This window comes from Pogoniulus pusillus, chromosome 22 (genome assembly GCF_015220805.1).
Source record: "Pogoniulus pusillus isolate bPogPus1 chromosome 22, bPogPus1.pri, whole genome shotgun sequence".
In the NCBI taxonomy this organism is placed as follows: domain Eukaryota; kingdom Metazoa; phylum Chordata; class Aves; order Piciformes; family Lybiidae; genus Pogoniulus; species Pogoniulus pusillus.
In genome coordinates this window covers 16,262,324-16,286,120 of record NC_087285.1, presented here as the reverse complement: position 1 = coordinate 16,286,120, position 23,797 = coordinate 16,262,324, and the positions used below count along the sequence as shown (strand labels likewise).

At 44.5% G+C, this 23,797-nt stretch overlaps 1 long non-coding RNA gene across 2 annotated transcripts in view; it reads left to right on the top strand.

Moving 5' to 3' along the window:
* LOC135185313 (uncharacterized) overlaps nt 1-23,797 on the top strand; it is a 72,090-nt gene that overhangs the window by 32,396 nt on the left and 15,897 nt on the right. For both annotated transcript variants that reach the window (XR_010306443.1, XR_010306442.1), the window contains exons 2-4: nt 8,389-8,510; nt 13,058-13,192; nt 18,120-18,221. This is a non-coding gene — a long non-coding RNA (uncharacterized LOC135185313). The remainder of the gene's footprint in view (nt 1-8,388; nt 8,511-13,057; nt 13,193-18,119; nt 18,222-23,797) is intronic.

The following is a 23,797-nucleotide window of genomic DNA, read 5'->3' as shown; positions in this document are numbered from 1 at the left end:
AATCCCTTCAGTTTATGGAGTGAATATTGTCCACTTTGGGTATCAAAGGGAGGGCAAAAATGAGGAAGAAGAAGACAGATGAATGCTGTGGAGCTGTGTGTGACTGTGAGCACCAGGCCTATCAAGCCCCAGGTTTAACAGCCATCCTTACTTAACAAAACCAAAAGTGTTGGGGCAGATACCTGCTAGTGTTCTGGACTGGACACAGAGGTTGTGTGGGTCATACAGAGATGATGTGTCTGCTTTACCTGTCATATATCAAGCAAGACTTGCAGCAAACCATAGTGCCTTTATACCCTAAAGCACTGGTTCAAGGGGAGTTGAAGGAGTCAGGAGCACTAGTAAATGCTGCACATGAGATCAGCTCTTCAGAGCCTATTTTGCACTGTGTTAGACTCCATATGAGCCTCTCCATCACTTTCAGGGCTTTGTATTGGTCCCTTATCTGTGATTAAAACTTTTTTGAAATGGAATTTGGCATGCACACCAGGTGTGAGGGTTATATTTCTGGCACAGAGCCAGCAGAGACTCTGGTCTCCAAAAGTTGGTGGCCTTGGGTTCTGTACTGCCTTGCCTATTGTTAGAGCAATGTCCTTCTGTTATGGACTCTTTCTTTTCCCTTCTTTGCAAAAGTGACTGGCTTTGCTGCACACATGGAAGCTTTAATAATTATTCCCAAGCAGCTCTGAGAGTTTTTTAACATGGAAACAAGTTCTACATTACTCGTTAAATTGGTCAAATTTCAATAAAGTCAGGAAAACATCTTGAAAACAGCATGAATATAATTTACAAAGAAAACAATCCAAGCGTTGCTGCCAAAGAGTTTTCCAACAGGAAGGAAGAAAGAATTTCTCTTCCCCCCACATAGAATGACTGTACTGTACATTAAATTAGTGGGTTTTGGAGTGAAGGAAACCACTGCAGGACCCACAATGTTAATAAGAGTGAAGCTGGTACCCGATGTGAAGATAAGTCTTGCTGCTTTGCTGTGTCCCCAGGTAGATTGTATGAAACCTGGCTGCCAGTATATGTGTTTTTGTAAGCAGCTCTGCATCAGCCTCTTTATCCTAGATGAGCTCTTGCTTGCTGCAGTTTTAAATCTAGCAGTCAAATTCCATGCAGGGGCTGGAGTTTGCCAGAGCGGGTCTGGTTTCTCAGCAAACATGGAAGTGGGTGTGATGTCCTCTTTCCTTTCATACCTCACTGTCCTTAAATTAATCTGCTGAGCCAGAGCCTGAATGAACCAAGCACAAACCCATGGGCTGACCTGTCTACTGCAAACCTCTCTGGAATCCTCAGGACCAGCACTGTGCAGCGAGGCAGTGCCTAAAGCACTGTGAGGTAACCTCAGTTAAAGGTCTCATCACTTGGTGCCATGGTCTGGTTGACTGGCTAGGGCTGGGCGCTAGGTTGGACTGGATGATCTTGGAGGTCTCTTCCAACCTACTTGATTCTATGATTCTATGAAACCTTTGTTGCTTTTCCTACTCAAAGTAAAACAATAGGGAGTAGAGCAGAGCTTTAATAGCAAACCTCATGCTTGCTTCTTCATGAAGTGGGCTTGGCTGTACACATGCCTCTATGTGTACTCAGCCACGAGACGTGGCTGTTACAAGTAGGTACCGACTGGAGACAATATTGTAATTGCTTGTGCTATGAACCCCACTACCTGGAGGAAATAGAAAGCAGACCCAAACTTGCCTGTTGATAGAACTGAGTGTAAAATTGCAGTTGTGTCTGGTGACCACATTTTGCAGTTTTGAGATGTTTTTGCGCTGACAAGAGAAGCAATCTTTCCAAGGTTTTTGCAATATAAGACTCAGACCTCGAGATCAGGGTCTGGACTGACTGCATGTTCTCCCTTTTCTTCAGAGAGACAAGTTAGTCCTCTCTCAGCTTCACAAACCATTCCGTTGAAATCTCAGGCAAAATCAAGACCATTTTTGCCAAAGCATTTTAGCTGTGGTAACAGGGCAGATATTTTGCTTAGAACTCCAACAAACCTTTCAGTAGAAGCAGTTCCAATGCAATTTCTCTGTCAATTTGTGTATAAACTTCCCCTGAGGTTCCTTTGCAACTGATAGCAAGACGAGGGCGGGAGGGGGGAGAGTGGCTGTGCAAAAGCCACAAACACATTTTTGGAAGTGCTGCACTTTGCAGTGAGGCTGCTGCACTCTTTAGTCTGACACTTTCAGAAATGCTGTGAGGTTTAATTAACTAAAGCACTTTATCATCATTAGAGAGATGGAGTTCTGCAAGGTTGTTAGTGGATTTTTTTTAAGGGCAACATCTGTATAGCAAAAATTAAAATCTCAAAGTGTGTTTCTCACCAATAGCATTGGAGGGAGAAACATGGAAAGGGCACAGCTACTAATTATATTATTGTGTGGGTTTTTTTCCCCCTTTCACTGTTAGTTTAACAGCTGTGTTCCATCTCTGAGGCATATTTGTCTTTATCTTTGGCCACTTTGTCAGAGTTGGCAGAATGAGTCTTAGGTGGAGTTGTTCTCTTAGGAAATTAAACAATGACCAAAACTTTGCTCATTTCTTCCATAATTATTTCAGATTTCCATGTCTTCATTATGACTTAGCAATATAGAGACAGTGTGCCTTTGCTCTTGGATATGGAGAAAGGGGTGGGGACAACTCAAGGACTGTAGGGCTTACCAGGGTCTGCCTTTGTCATGAGAGTGTTCAGGGACTGCTCTCTGCACTGTGCCATCCACCTACACACCGAGACAGTACAGTAAAATGCTCTTACGGCATTTTAAGTGCTTAAGAGCGCTCAGGTCTATAGCTTGTGCTCAGGCAGAGTAATGCATTACTGAGATGGATTTTATCTGAGCTAGGTGATATTAGGGGTAGTAAATGCTATTTAATATAAGCCATTTGAGATCCAAACAGTTCCAGTTTTTCTATTTCTTCAGTTTAGGGCCTAACAGCCATCAGAGGATTTAATTTGTCAATAGACTCTACAAATACCCAAGCCACCTCCATCTGCTGCTGTGACAGAACACAATTAACGGGAAAACCCCAGGTACTTACCTTTGTTAATCTTTCAGGTCTCCTTCTGGACAGTTTGGCAAACTCAAGTAAGGAAACTGACTTTGAAGCTTAGGCTTGCATTCAGGCTTTATTGTTTGGTTTTGTCAGTCTTGGTGGAGAGTACAGGTGAGAGAGGAAGGAGAAAGACAGGTTAAAACAACCCAGAAATTACAGGAGATGAATCTGAGCAGAATTCAAAGAAGAAAAATGAACAGATAGGGGGAGAAAAAGAGGGCTAGGTGCAGGAGGTGAAACCTTGGATGCTGTGTGTCTTTTGTACAGAAAGTCCAAAGTCTGTTGTATGCCTGGGACGTAATGGTGGTTATTGCTGAAACAGATTTCAGAGGTGTTCCAGGAAGACCTTCCCCCATGACATTCAGGTGTGCAAAAGAGAAGGCCAGGTTCAGACATTTAAATAGATGCAGGTTGATGTCCTCTGATGGTAGCAGGCCCATTTGCACTGGGTCAGTTTGACTGCTGAGTACGCTTCACGCTCACAACATTTGTTTTTGTGGCTGCTGAGATATTGGGCTGAGGGAGCTTGATCACAGGGTGGCAGCCACAACTTGAGTTTCTCTTCCTTTCCATTAAAAAACCTGCAAATATGCAAAACCCTCCTGGGCCAGACAGGCTAAATCACCTGCAAACTGCTCTCTCAGAAATAATTAACGCCCCCCCCCCCCCCCCCCCTTAAAATTTACTTGAAATCTGAAAACCTGGGCAAGGTTTTCTGGGCTTAGTGATCCTACCTTTCAGGTGCATTATGGTGTGCAGCTGGAGATGCCTTATATGTCTGGAGCAGGACACAGTCTGAAGCAGCCTTTCTCCACCTGAAATCAATGTAGATCTGCAGGGAAAAAGCACTATCTAGCTGCCAACAGCCACATCCCCGTGAGTTATTTCCAGTTGTACTACCAGAGTCGGATGTTGGCACATTTGTGAGGTGGCAGCTGGTCTGGTGCCATGAGACCTGCCCATTTCCAGTAGAAAATACAGTCAGTGAGTGCCTGCATGTGACAAGACCATCCTGAAGTAACTTCTTCACCCAGTAACAGTCACTGGTGTCCCCTATCACTCTTAGTGGTGGTGTGCTGAAATGCTGGGTGAATGTTATGATGATCTTTTGGCAGCCCCCGATGGAAGAAATAGAACACCAATTCCAAACACAAAGAAAAGGCTCAAAGAATCTATCATTATTAGTCCTGCTGTCAGTTTTAATTTGGGGGACATTACCTCACTCAACGCTCGTTGGAAAGAGCTGCCAAAAATGATGATGTCATCATCACCAGGCACATCTGACCCTGGCTGCTGATTGCCAGTGTTGAGTGCAAGTTAATAAATCCCCTGGTACCTGGATACACACCGGAGTTTTGTTACAACGCAGGCATTCCACCATACCCTGGCAATTAAACAGTCTGTGGTGGAAAGAAACTAAACCACTATTTTCTGCTGGTCAGAGAAACTGTATAATATAATTGTTTGGGTTTTTTTAAATCAGCTTCCCTCAACTGTCATGTAAACCTGGGTTTTGATTGTGCTGAAAAGCTAGCAGGAAAACTTGCGTGTAGGCAGAAATGTGAGATGAAATACAGATGTGAGATCAGATCTGCTTCCCCAGCATTGGCACTTGCAGATCAAAGTGTCTCCCAAGTTTGTGCATCAGGGTAGAAGCCTGGGATCACAAACGGGTAAGGTGGTGGCTGCAGGGCTGGCACAGGACACAGACAGTCCGTGACAGCTCCATGTGTGTCTGCTGGTGCTGGTGGCTGCCAACCTGCCCTACACTGGTCTCTCAGTTTGTCTGCTGCTCTGCTGAAACCCCTTGCTAGGAAGAGGGCTTGAATTAATTTGTGATCTGACCTAGTGAAGGCTTACATGAAGACAGCCACCCCTTGCTAGCCTGAAGCCATTCTGAAGTGGTATCTCTGAGCTGGCTGTACATGGTGTGGTGCAGAGAGGGGGATGCCAGTCCCCTGACCTCTGCAGGCACCCATCCGTGCAGCCTGCATTCCCTTAGTGGTAGTGGCTCAAGCTCTGCAACTCCTCTCCCAGTTGCAGGATCCAGCCGATGGTGAGGGGCTGGTCTCTCTGATGCCTGGACTACCAAGACTATAGGAGCAAGAACCAGACTTGCCTTTCCATGACAACTTGGGCAGGATGCTCTCAACTGTGGTCTGGGATGGCCTCATTGTGCAGCCTTGGGGACTTCCAGTGAGAGAGAGCTTTGAACCAAGCTTGGCAATCACTGCACCTTCAAGAGACAGAAATTTCTAAGGAAAAACTCTGAAATATCTATGTGGACTCGGGAGTAAGGGGTCTCATGACAGCCTTGCCTCTACCTCCCTGCCATCTCTCTGAATTCCCTGCTGCAGGGATTTTGAGTGCTCCTATCTGACAGAACAGCAGAGCACCCAGGTTTGAACCCTGCTGAAGTCCTGAAGCCATATATATTGCTTATGAGTAGTGGATCTACATTTTCACTCTTTGCCTCTCTTCAGACATAGCCACAAGATGAGACAGACAAAGTATTCATGGAGTTGCTGCATTCCCAAGGCACTAGCAGCATAACTACTCCCAAATTTATAGATCCCATTGAATAAAAGAGCAATTGAAAAAGTCCTGTTGATGAAGCAAAGTCTTTGAAAGTGGGAGCAGAGCTGAGGACTTTCACACTAGGGGAAGCTTTCAAGTCGTGCTTGTTTGGAGTTGACATCTGTTTACCTTTAAAGGTCTATAAATAATATTACCATTCCTCTTTCCTGACTACTGGAGATGGTGCTTTGCTTCTGTTTACCATCCCTCTCCTCCTCTGTCTTGATATTGGAGTTATCTGGCTGAGTGATTTGACATCATCATCATCACAGACGTTTTCCCTATCTCTATAGCAACTTATGATGAAGCCACAAACAGAGGATTATGCAATCTGTGTAGGCTCAGATGGAAGGAGAGGCAGGGCTGGGAGCTGTGATCTAAACACAAATGTCTCTAATAACAGTAAGAGGAATACAGAAACTTTTTGGCAAAGGAAATGTTTTTTTGTATAAACATTCTTGTTTTCCAAGTTTTGCTCTGGTGGGAAAGTCCCTCCTTAAAGTCCTCTTCTGCATATATACGTGTATTATATGTACACATTCACACACAGATAGCATAGTTGTGTGGAAATGAATATATACAGATGCAGTATTGTTCCCAGCATTGCACAGGCAGAAGTATTGCCTGCTACCCACATACAGATTCTAATGCATTTTGCATCTACTATGCTTTGCTCATGCTGAGCACAAAGGTCTGCTCAGACCTCTCACTTTTTCTTCAGCAGAGATCTGCCCTGGTAGACCCCACTGAATATCCTCTTTGGTGTCTGGGCACATTCATGTCCTTGGTGTGATGGGATCAGCAGCCTCTTCATTCAGACCTGCCCTGTCTTTACCAGGTTTGCCCTGTGATTAAAGCACAGGAGGAGAAGCATAAGGGTAGGTCCCAATCTCTGCCTTCCTAAATGCTTTTTAACAAATCCTGAGGAAATGCCTCTCTGTGCCTCAGCTTCTCCAACAATAGGACAAACAAGTCTCATTCTTAAGGAGGTGATGAGGATAACTTTACTCTTTTTTTCCTGAGTGCTCTGACTCTTTGGAGGAGAGGTCCATGGAGACACTCAGAAAAGCATGTTTGTGGGTGTTTCTTCTACGTTTATCTTGTTTTTATTGAACATATGAGTGCATCCTATCTAGCACATGTTGTCAGAATCAATAACTGTGCCTTGTTAGCAGTTTTTCCATTTATGGCATATTGTCCTGACATAGCTGTAAAACCTCAATGAATATGGTTTTAATAACCCAATGGTATTTAACGTACAATCGCTGTCTTATTAAGTCTAAATTAAATCCTTACTTGAGACACTTAATTTAAAGTGTGACTGATCTTTTCCTGGCCTGGAAGGAGATACTTAAGTGACACTTCTTCCAATTTGGCCACATGGTTGAGAGGGTGGGATTTAAATAATGTATTTTGATGATACTACTCATCTGGTTAAAGCTGAATTGCATCATTTTATGAACACTCAGAGACAGGATCGAATTAAACCAAACTTCCCACCAAGCTAACTCAGCTGAGCTTCAGAACTTAGCACTGTATTCAAAACACACACTTATTGTGACTATCCACTCATTGGCATCTGTTTGGCTTTTCCAAAGGAAAAAATGAAGTGCACCATATTTTTCTACTCAGAGCCTCTTGTGGGGTGCCTTTTGAGCTGACAAAGACAAGGCTTACATTCTGCTGTGGGCACACTAATAAAATAAACCTAATAAAATAAACATTACATGCAATAACGATGCTACTAAATCTAAGTTCAATGTGTAGCTAAAGTGTTACCCACAGATCTATTTAGAGTGATGTGCCTGGACTTCTTTCCATCCTTTTCCAACCAAGAGTCACATAAACATTTGCTAAACTGAAAGCATCATCAGGACGAATGGGAGCTCCACGAGCAACTTTGCCATGTGCACAGCTGGGAAGCTCACAGCAAATGACGTGCTGGCTTTTCAGTGTGCCAAGGCCACCACTGAAGAACAGCCAGACCTAGGAGTTTGGAAGACAATTTCTGAACCAAAGTTCCTGGCAAGGCATTGGAAACTATCATGTACATTGTCTCTGCTTTAAGCTTGGGCAACACAGGGGTTTGTGCAAGTTGAGTAGTTGAGGGGGCACATGAAAGGAAAGCATCCTTTATTACAGCCAGGTATGGGGTCTTCAGGTTTATGTCTGGGGAGAGCCTGACTAGGGCGTTGCAGTGGGAGCCAGGAGAAGTAGGGACACTGGGTGGTGGGCTGACTTCTGGCAGGACTTCACTTTCCCCATCTGTTTAGCCTCTAGGTCTTTGACAACATTGATGGACAGTTGGGCAGTGCTACCATTATTGTAGCATGCAGCTCAAATTTTAGCTGCATATTAAACTATTCTCTCTGTATGATTTATTGAAAACAAGTAGAAGCTTGTTCCAAAAAAAGAAGGAGTAGGAAAAAGAATTCCTAGATTTGCAGAAAGCTTTTTGTGTGTGGTAAAGCCCTTTTTAAAAATCTTTGGTAGATTCACCTGCTGTTGTGATGGATGATGTGGCTCAGCCCTTGTGCTGGCTGTCACATTGTGTTTCTTCAGGCAGTCACTGGAAGGATGTGGTGGAATTGCTGGAGAAACACACGCTCAAGAGGTGGGCTGTACCCGCTCTGTTTCATGGCTGCCTCCAAAATGAACAAATGTGGTTGGTTGTGCTTGCTTTCTCGTGAGCTTGGTAGCGTTGTCTGCTTTTAAATTGATCTTGTGCTTCACCATCTTTCTTTATCACAGCTCCAGCTGCTGGGTACATGGGGTTGCCCAAGAGTTTCTGCTGCCATTTGGAAATCTAGAGGAAAACTCAACTCCAAGTGATTTCAAGGGAAGAATTCAAAGTGTGACCAAAACCAAATAATGTAAGTTTATTCCTTCTTAAAGATCTCAAAGTCACAGAGACACAGAATGTCAGGGACTGGAAGGGACCTGAAAGATCACCCATTCCACCCCACTGCTAGAGCAGTATCACCTATACCAGATCACACAGGAATGTGTCCAGGCAGGTTTTGAATATCTCCAGAGAAGGAGATGCATAACCCCTCTGGGCAGCCTGTTCCTGTGTTCTGTCACCCTCACAGTGAAAAAATTCCCCCTCATGTTTAAATGAAACTTCCTATGTCTCGACTTCTGCCCACTGCCCCTTGTCCTGTCATCAGGCATCACCCAGCAGAGCCTGGCTGCATTCTGCTAGCACTCACCCTGCACGTATTGATGAGGTCACCTCTCACTCTCCTCTTTTCCAAGCTAAAGAGCCCCAGCTCCCTCAGGCTCTCCTCATAAGAGAGATGTTCCATTCCCTTAATCATCTTTGTGGCTCTGCACTGGACTCTCTCAAGCAGTTCTATGTCCCTCTTGAACTGGAAGGCACAGAACTGGACACAGTACTCCAGGTGCGGCCTCACAAAGGTCATCTGTGAAGCATTATCATGACTGCTTTAGAGGCTGGACTCCATGATGTCAAGTGCTTCAAACTGCAAATAAAGGGACAGAACAAGGTCAGCAAACTGTGAGGATCACTCTGAGGTGGTTCACCATAAGATGCCTGAAGGTCTGCTTGCAAAGCAGCCACTAGAAGACAAGCAGGGCTGTCTCCCAGAATTGAAAACTTTGGGGTTTTGCAATGCCTGTTACTGGGTGCAGCCTCACAAGGGTCTCAGGATAAAGAAAATGTTATTGCTGTTGTTAATCCTCTGGAAAAAAAAAAGTTTGAAAGTACATTCTGTGCTGAAAGCAAGGAGAATGTGCAGCATTTAGCATCCCCTCCAGTAGAATCTACACGGAGGGCAGTATAACACTTCAAGTAAAAATATTTGTGTTTCTATTATGTCTTCCATCCAAGAACTTAACTGCTGTTTGGTTCAGTTCAGTCTTGATGATTGATTTCTCCTGGATGCTGGGGTGAGAATTGTTGTAACAGTTTACAGATGGACAAATGAAAGAGGGAGGTGTCCGATGTATCACTGTAAGCTGAGCCAGTGGCAGAATTATTGTATCCCTGTTTGATCCTTCTTCTTTTTTTTTTTCTTTTGTGAGAATCTGACTTCCTTCCTAGCATGTGTACTCACTAATAGCAGAATCAGAGAAGCATAAAATGATGAGGCTTAAGACCCTGATAAAAGCATTTCATAGTGATACTTATTTTTCTTCTTCTAAGTCTGGAACAATCCTCATTGCAGTAATCCCCATCCTGTGAGATATATTAGCTTTGCACAGTTGTTGCTGCTGCTATGCCTATGCATTTAACAGTTTTCCAAATATTGAAGCTTATTGAAGCTCACATGTTTTAAGAGCTTTTGCAGTATGAAAGAGAAGGAAAAGGAATGTGCTCACCCAGAGTGTTTTCTCTATACCTCTTTTGTCTATCATTAATTAGAAAAGGTTTCAAGTGATAAAACCAGCTTGTTGTTATAAGTCATCCACATGCTAAATTAAAGTGGGCAAACTGACATGGCAGTTAAACCCTTAAAGCCTGAAGTCAATCAATAAAATCTATGGAAAATTACTCTGAGCAAATTAACATCCCTTAATACATAAATGCAGATTTTTTCCCCCCTGTCTCTGCATAAAAACTACACACAAGGCAGGCACCACACACTCCCTCTTTCCACCAGTACATCTTCAGAAAAGATTGAGTGAGGCACTTAGTGCCATGGTCTAGTTGATTGGATAGGGCTGGGTGATAGGTTGGACTGCATGATCTTGAAGATCTCTTCCAACCTGGTTGATTCTGTGATTCTATGATAGTAACTCTGTCTAACTTTATGATTCTGTCTATCTAACTCTATGATAGTAACTCTCCAGAGTGGAATGACAGCTGAGATAAAGCAGAAGATCAGGCTAGAAGCCAGGCTGGCTGAAGACACTGTATCCCAGCTCCTTGTCATTCAGTACTCTCACAATGATCCGATATATGCAAACCTACTAAGAAAAATGTGGACGTAAATTTGATTACTTTTGAGTCCTTCAATAAGAGCCAACATACAGTGCAGCTGTGGAGGACTGGAAGGGGACAGAATAGGATGCTGAGTAACTGGAGGAGGAGAAATGTATAATGTATATTTGCTGTGATGTTACCTGCACAGTTGTGCCTGATATCTGTTGGTACTTGCCCAAGTCTGTGGCTGAGAGCAGCAGAAAGGGTTTGGGAGAGCTGGCTGGGGAGAATAAGTTGTGGTGCTCACCAGTAGCACAGACTCACAGGAACATCCAGATTGGAAAAGCCCCTTGGGATCACCAAGTCCAACCTGTAACCCTACTCTACAAGATTCACCTTAAACCATATCCCTAAGCACCACATCCAAGCGACCCTTAAACACATCCAGGGTAGGTGACTCCACCACCTCCCAGGGCAGCTCATTCCAGTGTCTGACCACTGTCTCTGTGAAAAACTTTTCCCCAATGTCCAAAGTAGCCCTCTGCCATAGACCAGGTCTGTGGAGTGTCTTCTCTTCCTGGTAGATTTTCTCCAAAACACCCTTTTGACTTTAAATTTACCAACTTCACCCCACTGAAGGTGCCTGCAGAGAAGAAAACTGGATGCAAACAGCTTTGGAGAATGGAGCTAGCAGATCAGATACGTTTGCAGAGCAATGGAACTTAATGATTTTTGGGGCCTAAGGACACAGACCATCCATCTTTCTGTGTACCCTTGCAAGCTCTCAGCATTAACATCTGAGGGTCTTTTAGTGCCACGGAAGAATTTATTCTCACAACACTACTGGAAGAAAGAGGATTTCACAGCTCTAATTTCAGTATAAATAGGAATTTGAGAAACTGAGCCACAGAATTATTGCTTTCCACTTAGCTCCTGTCTGTGGGTATTGTCAAGAGATTACAAGACCAGATAAATGAACTAGGGAGTATCCCATGAATTGTATCCTCTTCCTATACATACATTTGTAGAGCTTTTGGACTCTATGCATATGTAATTGTTTTAAATGATTTGGGCTAAGCCACCCCAAACAGAAAGTGCAATAGGCCAACAACCTAAAGCATTTGAGGTATTTTTAATTGCACAGTCAAAAGCCAGCAGTTAGCTGAAGGGGAAAGGAGTCCAAGGTTGTGAAATGCAGGAGTTCCTTTCTCTGCCAATAAAGCTCTGGAATGGGTTTTCTAGATGTTTCCTGTCAAGAAATTGTTCTAATAAAAATTTGTCTTTACGCAAATTGAAATTTTCTGCAGGAAAATTCTGACTTTGCTGAGTTGCCCCTTCCCCCTTGGGAAAATTTAAACCAGGGCTTCCTGCTGGCAAGAGTTTTGCCAATTTTATTTTCTGCCTAAAGGGAGAAAAACAAATTGATGCATGTTTTTCAACAGCCAGCAGAGCTGAGAGAAGGAAGGAAAGGCCAAGTGCCCTGGCCGCCTGCCTGCTACACAGCGCCGCAGTCACCACTGCCCATTGGGCAGGGCAGGGGAAAAAAGAAGGCAGAGGTCCTGGAGGACTGATTTCTGGACCAGACCTACCCACAATTTTATTGAATTTTAGAAAAAAAAACCCAAACAACAAAACAAACAAAAGTTTTCAAACCTCCCCTAACCACTTTTGTTTGTTTCACGCAACAAAGAGTGCAATTTTGATCAAATTTCTGGGGTTTTGGTTTTGGTTGGTTGGGGTTTTTTTTGATGGGTTTGCATTTCTTGGGCTTCTCCCCTCACACAACACATACAAGGAAGCTGAAAGGACAATTACTTTTGAGCAGAAGTCTGCAATACCTTGGCAGCTTGGAATTCTATCAGATAAGCAATATTTGATTCATATTGGACAGTAGGAGGAGACAAAAAGGAATAGTATGGACGTATTGGAAAAGCACTCACAGAAGCTACTCATGGATTTGCAATAGTCCATCACAGATTGCCAATGCTGCATTAAAATATTGCCTCAGAAGCAGTTCTCTAGGCCCAGAGCAGGATAAGCTGATGAACAACCCCCTCCTTCTCCAGTCTACATATCTCCTTCAATGATATTTCCAAACATTTCTTCTGTCTGTTGCCAGTGGCTTGAGCAAGGTTGGTTCAAATGAATTTAAAGCAGGGATAAATACTGTCAATTTCCAGCGTGTCCCCAGGATTGTCTCCAGGGCAGGCATTCCTTCCAAAACCAGGTCACATTCCCTCTCTAGATGAGAAGAATAAGGTGAAGAATGGCAAGGAGTGGGGAGGAAAGGGAGAAAGCCAGTAAGAACAGAGTAAGGAGGACATTCAAGGTTTTGCCTTTCTTTTCTCACTGTATTTTATTCCAAATCCTGCTGTAGCCTTCCTGGAGGAGGGGGAAGGCTGATTTGCATCTTGTGTTACTGCTGACAGTAGGAGGTCTTAATTGGGGCACCAAAGAGCAGGTGTATGCTAACGTTAATCTTCCCTTTCACCTGTCACTCATGCAATGAATATGATCTCTCCCTCTCATTAGCAGCCCTCTGTCACATGCTAGGGAGCTTTGGAAGGGTCCCTCTGAAACTCGTTGGGATTGATTTTGCTGCTGCAATGGGTTATTACCGGCAAACCCTGGACAACCACTCCCAAAGAACACATCTGTCTGATGGAGGTATGGACAAGCACTGCCTAATAGCCTCAGATCATAATGTGCCTTGTGGAAAAATGAGCAGTAATTCATATATTGGCCTTAGGATAAACAGATATAGCATTTTGAAAATAACACATTGTGAGCTTGAGTGTTACAGAGATGACCTTAGGAGGAAAGTTAATCTAGCAAAGATATTCAGTTTGGTATTATCTCCAAATGTTGATTCCTGGAATCATTACTCACTCCATAGTCAGGCAAAACTTCCTTGGACTTCAAGGACTCCAGCTGGAGCCAAGAGGAAATTGGCCTAGGAGAGGATGAAATAGTAACTCTAGAATTTGAACCTCCATCTCTTGCAGTTCACCTATCACGGCAACAAAAGCCTAATCCTTTGCTTGAGCGATGCAGAATATTAGGAAACAGCTAAAAGCAGCCAAGAGCAACTAAACTTGCTTTGCTTTGCTCTTTGTGCACCATCAACTCTTCGTCTTGTGAGGAACCTGAAGAAAGAACAATGATCTCTGTCTCTGGGCCACACATTCCTTGTAAAGAGAAGGGAAAAAAAGGAAAGTAATCTCACAAAGGGTTTATCTAAGCTTTCTTACATTCTTGTAGTACTTCTCTGGAACTGGTTTGTCTTTGGTTCATTCAGAGGTGAAATAAGAAATTATCTTTGGGGGAAAAAACTCACATGGTTAAAAGTATTATATTCAGAGAGCAACAGTTTGTTGGCTGTGAGTATGATCTGGGGGATGAGCATCAGCTGCAGTCCATGTTCTGAGTCAGAGCAGAATCCTGTGGGAATCACAGCTGTTTCAGGGGCCTGGTGTTGGTGGATTTTCTTTAGAATGATGATGGTTGGCTGCTTCTTTTATTGTTCTCATCAGTTGTTGGGAGGTGTCTTTCTTTATCATCAGATTCCTTCCAAAAGCAGTAATTCTGTGATTCAATAATGGAAACTGAGAAACAAGTGGGACTGACACATGAATAATGTAACTCTCACTCAGAATCTTGGTTTTCCTTGAGGGGTTTGGGTCATGGTTTGAGAGTTTTCTGAGGTTATGGAAAAGAAGCCCAGTAGCAGTAGCTAATTGTTTAGGCGTGTCTCAGGTTGGGGTGAAGAGCATACCTGGGACTAGGAGGACAGAAATGACTCTTAGAATCATAGAATCAACCAGGTTGGAAGAGACCTCCAAAACCATCCAGTCCAATCTAGCCCCCAGCCCTATCCAATCAACCAGACCATGGCACTAAGTGCCTCATCCAGGCTTTTCTTCAACATCTCCAGGGATGGTGACTCCACCACCTCCCTGGGCAGCTCATTCCAATGCCAATCACTCTCTCTGCCAACAACTTCCTCCTAACATCCAGCCTAGACCTCCCCTGGCACAATTTGACACTGTGTCCCCTTGTTCTGTTGCTGGCTACCTGGGAGAAGAGCCCAACCCCACCTGGCTACAGCCTCCCTTCAGGTAGTTGTAGACAGCAATGAAGTCACCCTTGAGCATCCTCTTCTCCAGGCTCCACACCCTCAGCTCCCTCAGCCTCTTCTCACAGGGCTGTGCTCCAGGCCCCTCATCAGCTTTGTTGCCCTTCTCTGGACACATTCCAGTATCTCAACATCTCTCTTGAACCAAGAATCCCAGAACTGGACACAGCACTCAGGCTGTGGCCTGAGCAGTGCTGAGTACAGGGGCAGAATAACCTCCCTTGTCCTGCTGGCCACACTGCTCCTGATCCAGGCCAGGATGCCATTGGCTCTCTTGCCCACCTGGGCACACTGCTGGCTCATCTTCAGCTACTCTCTACCAGCACCCTCAGGACTCTCTCAGCTTGGCTGCTCTCAGCCACTCTGTTGCCAGCCTGCTTGGGATTGTTGTGGCCAAAGTGCAGAACCCTGCACTTGGCTTTGTTAAATCTCATCCCATTGGCCTCTGCCCACCCATCCAGCCTGTCCAGGTTCCTCTGCAGGGCTCTTCTGCCCTCCAACAGCTCCACAGCTGCTCCTGGCTTGGTGTCATCTGCAAACTCACTGATGCTGGTCTCAACCCCCTGGACCAGATCACCAACAAGGATGTTGAACGGGAGCCCTTTCCAGGAGCAAGCATGAGAATACTGCACACTGATTGGAAGACTAAAGAGCATTTCTGTTTACAGGGGCATATCCACAAAAGGCAGTCAGGTAGAATAAGTATAAAACTCATTAAGCCCAAATGGGCCTTCTGGAATCCTCCATCCCTTCCGCCCTCAGCCAGCCCGAGGGTAGGCCGCACCTGCCCTCCCCAGCCGGGGCCTGCGAGGCTCCAGTGGGCTGCATGGCGCAGCTCAGGCCCCTGCCCACCATCTCCCCCGCAGGCTCTGAGGTAAGAATCTGGGCTGATCTGAAGAGAAGTGGAAGCAGGAAAGGCAGGGAAGAGAAGGGAGAGAGATCAATCTTTGAAGCTGTGGTACGGGCAGGTGGAATAGAATAACAACATTATGATATCCTGGGCTGAGCAGCTCTGTCCCCCTGGGGTGGGCCTCTGTCCCTATGGAATCATAGAACCAGCCAGGTTGGAAGAGACCTCCAAGCTCATCCAGGCCAACCTAGCACCCAGCCCTAACCAGTCAACTAGACCATGGCACCAAGTGCCTCAGCCAGGCTTTTCTTGAAGACCTCCAGGGACGGTGCCTCCACCACCTCCCCGGGCAGCCCATTCCAATGGCTGAGTACAGGGTATAGTTTTGTTAAGGGGGACCTGGGATCCCTCAAACTACCACAAGGGGTTAAAATACCTCTGGAAAAGCAGAGGAAGGAGAAGCCCTTGATTAGCCTTCAGAGAGCACATTTGGGAGCAGTCTGCCTTCATTCAGCCAGTTGATCATCGATGCAGAACCTTCCTGCCTGGACACAGTCATCCTTGGCTGCCATCCTGCAAGGCCTGGGCTGCTGACAAACACTTCTACAGGTTTTGAAACTTTCAGAGTTTATTGCTTTTATGAGCAGCAGGGATCAGGTCCCAAGTACCCAGACTAGGTGCCACAAATTGCTGCTGCTTCTGCTCATTCTTTGGTTTCTTGCCCCCCAACCCATGCTGCAAGGTAAGACTCTACAGCCCTGTAGATAGGAGGGAGGCTGGCAGTCAGGATCACATCCCACATTTGCAGAGCCACCATCACCCACTGCTGCTTAACTAGGCAAGATTCCCCAACAGCCACAGCCTGAATTTAATTACACTCCTGATTTGCAAATTTGTGTTATTTGACTCAAACTTTCTAAGCCTAATAATCTGTAAAACTGAGGCTAATTATATTCCATAATGGTCCCATCTGCAGTAGTGAGAAGTTAAGAGAAGGAAAGTGTGCTTTCTTTAGATGTGCAGTTGTCTTCCTCAGGAGCTTGGAGCAGCTGGCAGATGTTTTCTATTCCTTCATCTTTCATATCAGCTAGGGCAGTATTAGGGAGCTTTGTAAGCATCCTCTGATTTCGTGCTGGGCTTTCTGTGGTCTATGTATGGTCTTTACTGCTACAAACTTAACCTGCACTGGTGCAGGAACCTTATGGTCCAATGATGATGTGAGAGCTCCTCATTTTATAGGGGCTGCAAAACCATTTTGAAATCAGTAGGTAAGGGCCAAAACCTGACAGCATGATGTGGTCTTTAAAAGCCTGTGTGAAGGAAGTAAATATTTCTCATGGAAAATGTTGAAAGAAAGATTTTGGTTTGGGTTTGTTTGTTTGTTTTAATCAGTTTTCTTTTCTCCAATGGTAAAGGAAAACTTCAAAATCAATTCTGAGTCAGTGCAAGTGTTTTTTTTTAATTATTATTTTAAAATTCTATGTTTATCTGTCCAGTAGAGGGAAACAAGGACCTTCACAAGAACCAATATTTGACTGGAGACAGGGGGACAAAAATTGTGAAGACAACCTTACTCTGTAATTCCTTCATTTGGCAGTGGAAAACATTTTCTCTTAAATTAGCAACCTCCTTATGGTCTGTGTTTTAATGTATTTTAATCAGCATGGTCTTCAGTTCCTGCATATAGTGTCCTATAGTCAAGTAATTACTGAAATTATAAGGGCCAATCATAGTGCCATTTTGCAAATCATAGAGGGGGAATGACCTGAACGATTTCAAGCATATCAATATTACATACTTCATGTACCTGGTGAAGTGGGGCCAGACTACCTGAAGGGAGGCTGTAGCCAGGTGGGAGTTGGCCTCTTCTCCCAGGCAACCAGCGATAGAACAAGGGGACACAGTCTCAAGTTGTGCTGGGGCAGGTCTAGGCTGGATGTTAGGAGGAAGTTCTTCACAGAGAGAGTGATTGGCATTGGAATGGGCTGCCCAGGGAGGTGGTGGAGTCACTGTCCCTGGAGGTGTTCAAGAAAAGACTAGTTAAGGCACTTGGTGCCATGGTCTAGTTGAGTGGCTAGGGCTGGGTGCTAGGTTGGACTGGATGATCTTGGAGGTCTCTTCCAACCTGGTTGATTCTATGATTCTATGACTCAATGAGATACCTCATGGGCTTAACAGTAAGCATGTGAGTAAGCACGTTCCTGGATGGGAAGTCTAAAATCCCTGTAATTCCAGAATGTGAATGTGTTGTCTTGAAATGTACAAGCTGCAATTAAGAGCTATTGGATAATAACTATGCCATGAAAATGTCCTAAACTATTAAGGAGCTGAAGATGATAGTGTGCTTTTAATGTTTCACATAATCCATTTGGGATTTGAAGAACTTGGAGCGCTCCTGAGGAAGTCAGAATATATGCTTGCTTGGGTTAAAGGGAAGGAAGAGAGAAAGCCCTGAATTAAATTTTTGAGCTTGACACCCTCCACTTTTCTACATGTTGCTCAGTTCTAAACAGGGAAAATAAAATCAGCTTTGTTCATGAGCATATGCTTTTGACATTTTTTTCTTCTTGAAGCCTGTGAATTATTAATAAACTAATTTCTCTTTATAGTTCAATCTTTGGAGACTTAAAGTGCTCACTCAAATGCACTGAACAAGAGGAATGCTTCAGCTCCAATCAGCTCCTGTCTTCTTTGGCAATGCTGGCCTTGAGGTATCTTTGAATCTTTGAAATCAATCTTTTATTCAGCTGGGAATTTTTGATGGCTTGGAGGTCTAGTCTGTTATTTCTGTCTAATGCCCTGTTTAAGCACAGGGTATTTCAATCGGCTGATTCTCTGCTTTTACTTTGTGAAGGGACTAAGAGCATCCCTCTCCCCCTTCACCACACCCCCTTTATCACCCAGTGGAAACAGGAAAGTTTGTTGGACTCCACAAGTAAGTGGGAGGTGGTATGATCTAGAAAGAACCCCAGGTGGCACCTAGGTGAGAGCTCATTGAGATTTTCAAAGCTGGTTTAATACAGCTTGATCTCTAGAATCAGGAGTGCAGCTGCTGAGGGGATCCTGTGCTCTGTCTTGCAGCCTTTCATCACTACTGCCTCAGTTAAGGGTTTCTCATGCTGCTGGCTTTGGCAGCTCTCACAAGCCAGAGAAGGGGAGCAATCAGGGAAAACAGGGAGCAGGATAAGACCCTGAAGTTCTGGGTGCATCAGCTGCTCAGGATGGTGAACAGCCTGGAGTAACTGGACTATCCAGTTTTGTCTGCTGTCCTCTGGATAATTTGGACCATGATATGAACCATAGGGTAAATGTGCAACATCTTCAACAGAATGTTAACATGAACCAGAAGTTACAGGATTAGGAGCCTTCACTAGTAAATTGTGACTTCCTCTTCACCAGAGCCTGGGCTGAGAGCCAAACAAGCTCATCTCACTTGTGATCCTGTGTGCATGTGAAACAAAAGCTTTCGATGATAAAGCAACATTATTTAGTCCTTCCATTCTCATGCTTCTAAAAAAACCACAAATGTCTGAAAAAAAGAGGTCCACATGAATTTAAAAATAGGCTGAGGCCTGGGTTACAAGTCACTGAGCTCCATGTGGTCAAATAAAAACAACTTAAAAAATAACAGATCTAAATTAAGCTGTACAACAGAATTTCGTTTACCAGAAACATTTAACTGGAGGAAACCACATTAAGGCAGTGACCCCATTAACAAAAATGTCCTGTGCAGAGGTGGCTTCCCAGTTAACATTTTTTTGGGGAAAATTCTGACTCCTGAAAGCAACTGAAAACCTGGTGAAAGACAAAACCTCTGAGTTCCTTTTTCAGATCTGGTGTATTTCTTTTTGCTATTCCTCATTACTGGGGCTATTTGCGTGAGAACTGTGGACCAGACTCATGCTCTTCCTTACATTGGGGTAAATCTGGAGCAGCTTCTTTGGGTGAGGCAGAGCTCAGTGCAGTCTCTGAGCTCCAGATGTGCAAACCCATTGCATGGGCAGTGATGGTGGTAGGATAGGTGGATTCAGCTCACAGTGTTCTCTGTGCATAATTTATTCTCCAGCCTTCTCTGAGGCCTCGGAAGCTCTGTGAGGCTGGGAAAACATGTCCAAACCTGGGAAAGGGAGAGGTTTTACTGTTCTGGTGTGCAGGAGGATTCCCAGTGAGGGACAAAAGTGATTTGGTTCCAGCCTCCTGTTCAAGTCAATGGGATTTGTGCACCTCAGCCCATGAAGGTCTTTGGGAAATTCCAGCCATGAAGGTTAATTACAAGCCTTTAATTAATCAGACATTCACTGTGGGCTGAAGTGGTCTGGCTGTCTGAGTACCAGCTTGGGAGCTGGGAGGTCCTTAATTACCACTGCTGGCTCCCAGCAGCAGGGGAGCAGGGTGACTTTGAGGCAGCTGCAGATCTCCTGTGAAGGGTGGGTTGCAGGAAAGATGCTGCAGGGCCTGGGTGGACTGTTGGGCTGGGGAGAGTGGTTCGTGCCATTGGTGCCAAGTCTGGAGCAGCCTGCAAGTGGGCTGCATTTGTCTCCCCGAGAGTGAGTGTGAGATGACATTTAGTGGGAGAACAGGCTGTAAAATAGGGGTAACCTCCTGCCCCATTTTTCTTTATTATACCTTATGCACTGAAGAATTAAGAGTCACTTGGCAGCTGGAATTAAAAATCCAAACTGGCTACCTTACTTCACTTTTAAAGAGGCTTCTTAAGGTAAAATTGCCTAAAAACTGAGAATGACTTGGCTCTATCTTCAGAATATGTCCTGAAAGAGAACTTCTGGCCTCCTTTGAAGCAATGGTAAAGTAGCCTGGGCTTCAGGGCATCTGGGATTTCTGTCAAATAATATTATTAGCAATGTTTTAATACTCTTTAACTTAATAAAAACAAAATGTCAGCACTAGAGAGAGAGATGCTGATGAGGGAGGAAAAAAGACATGTTGCTTTTGCCAAAATCAGAGGAACTCTATATTGTGTTTTGGTTTGTTTTTTTTTTTTTTTTCCAAATATGTGCTGTGTTTCTTAGTATGAGGGGAAAAAAAATCTGTCATGGGACAAAATAACTTTCAGGTGGTGTACTGAAACATTTGTAACTATCAAAATGATGGAAGCTGCATCCATGAGAGAATCAGTGAGGACTCCTAAAACAATATGAGACCAACATAAAAAAAGAAAAAGAAAATAAATAGCCCCATTCCTGGAGGATGCCTGTTTCTTTAAGCAGCTGTTTCTTGTCTCTGAGGTAACAAAGTTGTCATGTGATGCATCTGTTACCATGGCAATAATCTGTAATTGTGCAGAAAATCCACCAAAGTAGTGTGCAACTCCTTAGTGAATTGGATGGAGAGAAAAAAACATCTCTGTGCAAGCCTTGAATTGATGATGTTGTGAAACTGTATTGGCCAAGTCAGCCCAGTTTCACCTCCAATGAATTTTCTCTATTTATTTGCTCTGGTTCCGGTGTCTACTGTTTCCTTGGTCTTTAAATATGCTCTTCACTCCTGCTCTCACAGCTGGTAAATGATTTGCATCTTCATGTGCTTCCACCCTCCCCTGTCACATTTATATAAAGAATCTGGACACTCCTACTGTTTTGGCCAAAGGTGCAAGAACCATAACTATTGAGCCATTCTTTTCAAGCACAGGTGATAAGATGGCATTAAATATTGTATCTGGCTACAATTGCAATGGGAAGGAGGTTCCCGTAATTATTTTATCTTACCCTCTCAAAGGGTTGGCCCCCAACATCTGCACTGTCTCTACCTCTTCATCATGATGAGTCGTTCTACCAGTGCCTTGGGAACTGCTCCCACACACACACTCGTGTGAATGCAGTATTTTTATTTACATATAATATATACATTTAAATAAATCTTCTGCTAGCAGGCCGAGTTCGGTATCCTCTAAAGCTAACCAAAAATAGAAACACAGAAGGATGAGAAGATGAAATTGACAAAAGTTTCTTCCCTGCATTAGTCAGAAAACAAACTGCTGGAATTTAGAAAGAAAATCCTTGAGCATTTTGAGTCATCTGCTCATGATATCATTGGGCTGAACGTGCCTTGCTACTATCCAAGTCAAAACGCCAGAGAAATCTCATGAGAATATGCCTCGTGGGCAAATCCCAACAGGAGAACATCTGGATTTAAGATGCCATTGCCCTGTACTTAACCCTAAGCCACTGAGGAAAATGGCTATTCTCCTGCACTCACTCTCTCTATGTTATTAGTAAATATTTATACTATACAAGCACCCAAAGGCCTCAGATGAGAGTCCACTTCCATCTTGAGGCTTGTGAAGGCCTAACAGAGAGCACAGAAGTACCCCTCCCTGCTCTGAAGAGCTTGTTCATTGTTTGCTTTTACATTCAGCTGTGGTGTGCTAAGCTTCTCCATGCCCAGCAGTGCCTGACTGCAAATTCCATGCTATCAGCCATTAGATGAAACCCTTACCTCTTCCACAGCAAAGAGATATTTTGTTCAGTGCTGTTAGCTCAATGAAAGCAGCTTAAAACAAGTGAGAACTTTTATAATTGTGCCCACATGAGCAGTGGCAACCTTAGCTTCATCTACCCAGGCTCTAATGTAACCCATTTAGCCTCTGTTAATAGCATTAAACTGCTTTGTCTTCCCTTGCAATGTAAAAGGTGTTAATTAGGCTGATGTGGATGATTTAATACTGCATCACACTGAAATTCAAGCCTAAAACCAGACCTCCTCTCAGCCCAGCATCTGCAGGAAGTAGATTGTAGGTTCCCCACTCATACAAGTGTCTACTTTTTAAGGCCAACGTGAATGCCTAATCTGCAAAAGTGGGGCTGTACCTGAGGTTGGAAAGGCCTTAGAGAGAGTAATTTGCTCTCTAGCAGTGTCCCACCAGCTGAACCTAACTCCAGTGGCTGGGTGACCTGTGATCTGTCTTTTCCAGTCAGTTTTGGAAGAGGGATTCTGACATCTTAATTGTGGGAGCCTCATCAGACCATAACGTCAGCCTTCTGCAACTGTTTCTGAAGGGGAGAGGTATGACCACAGTGAAAAACAGCCATGAGACTTTTGTTTCACATAGAGACTGCCTCCAGGCTCCTTGGCTTGATGGTTTCTGATGAGGAAACAACCAATGCCTGGGATAAACCTTCCTATTGTCCCACATCTTGTGCACTCCTCAACACAGCTGGCAAAGGGAGGACACAATTGCTATCAACAGCTCAATGCCCAAATGGAGACCAGTGACAAGTGGCATCCCTCGGGGGTCGGTACTGGGACCAGTGCTGGTTAACATCTTTGTCAACGACATGGACAGTGGCACTGAGTGCACCTTTGGCAAGTTTGTGGGTGGCACCAAGTTGAGTGGTGTGGTTCACACACTGGAGGGAAGGAGTCCATCCAGAGGGACTTGGACAGGCTCGAAGGTGGGCCCAAGCCAACTTCATGAAGTTCAACAAGGCAAAATGCAAAGTCCTACACCTGGTCCAGGGCAATCCCAAGCACAAGTATAGGCTGGGCAAGGAGTGGCTTGAGGAGAAGGACTTGGGGGTGTCAGTTGATGAAAAACTGAACGTGAGCTGGCAATGGTCACTTGCAACCCAGAAGGCCACTTGTGTCTTGGGCTGTACAGGAACAAGTAGGACAAGGGAGGTGGTTCTGCCCCTCAACTCTGTCCTCATGAGACCCTCATGCAGAGTGCTACATCCAGTTCTGATGCTCCCAACATTAGAGTGATTTGAAAGTGCTGGAACAGGTCCAGAGAGGAGCTGCAAAGATGATCAGAGGGCTGGAGCAGCTCCCCTCTGGGGACAGGATGAGAGAGTTGGGGCTGTTCAGCCTGGAGAAAAGGAGGCTCCCAGGAGACCTTACAAAGGCCTTCCAGTACTAGAACAGGGCTTACAGGAAAGCAAGAGCTTGTAGTGACAGGATGAGAAGGAATGGCTTTAAGCTTAAACAAGGTAGATCCAGACTGGATATTAGGAAGAAATTCTCTGCAGTGGGGATGGTGAGACATTGAAACAAGTTTCCCAGAGAGGTTATGGATGCCTCTTCCCTGGAGGTGTTCAAGACCAGGTTGGATAAGACCTTGAGTGACTTGGTCTAGTAGAAGGTGCCCCTGCCCATGGTATGGAAGTTGGAACTAGATGATCTTTGAAGTCCCTTCCAACTTAATTGTTCTGTGAATCCATGAATTGAAGCAGGGCTTGGGCTGGGTGTCCTTACTTTTTTTTCAACAGAAGCCCAATGAGGCTGAGAGCTGTGCACCTGAGAGACCTCAGCTTATAAAGCTCTGGAGAGG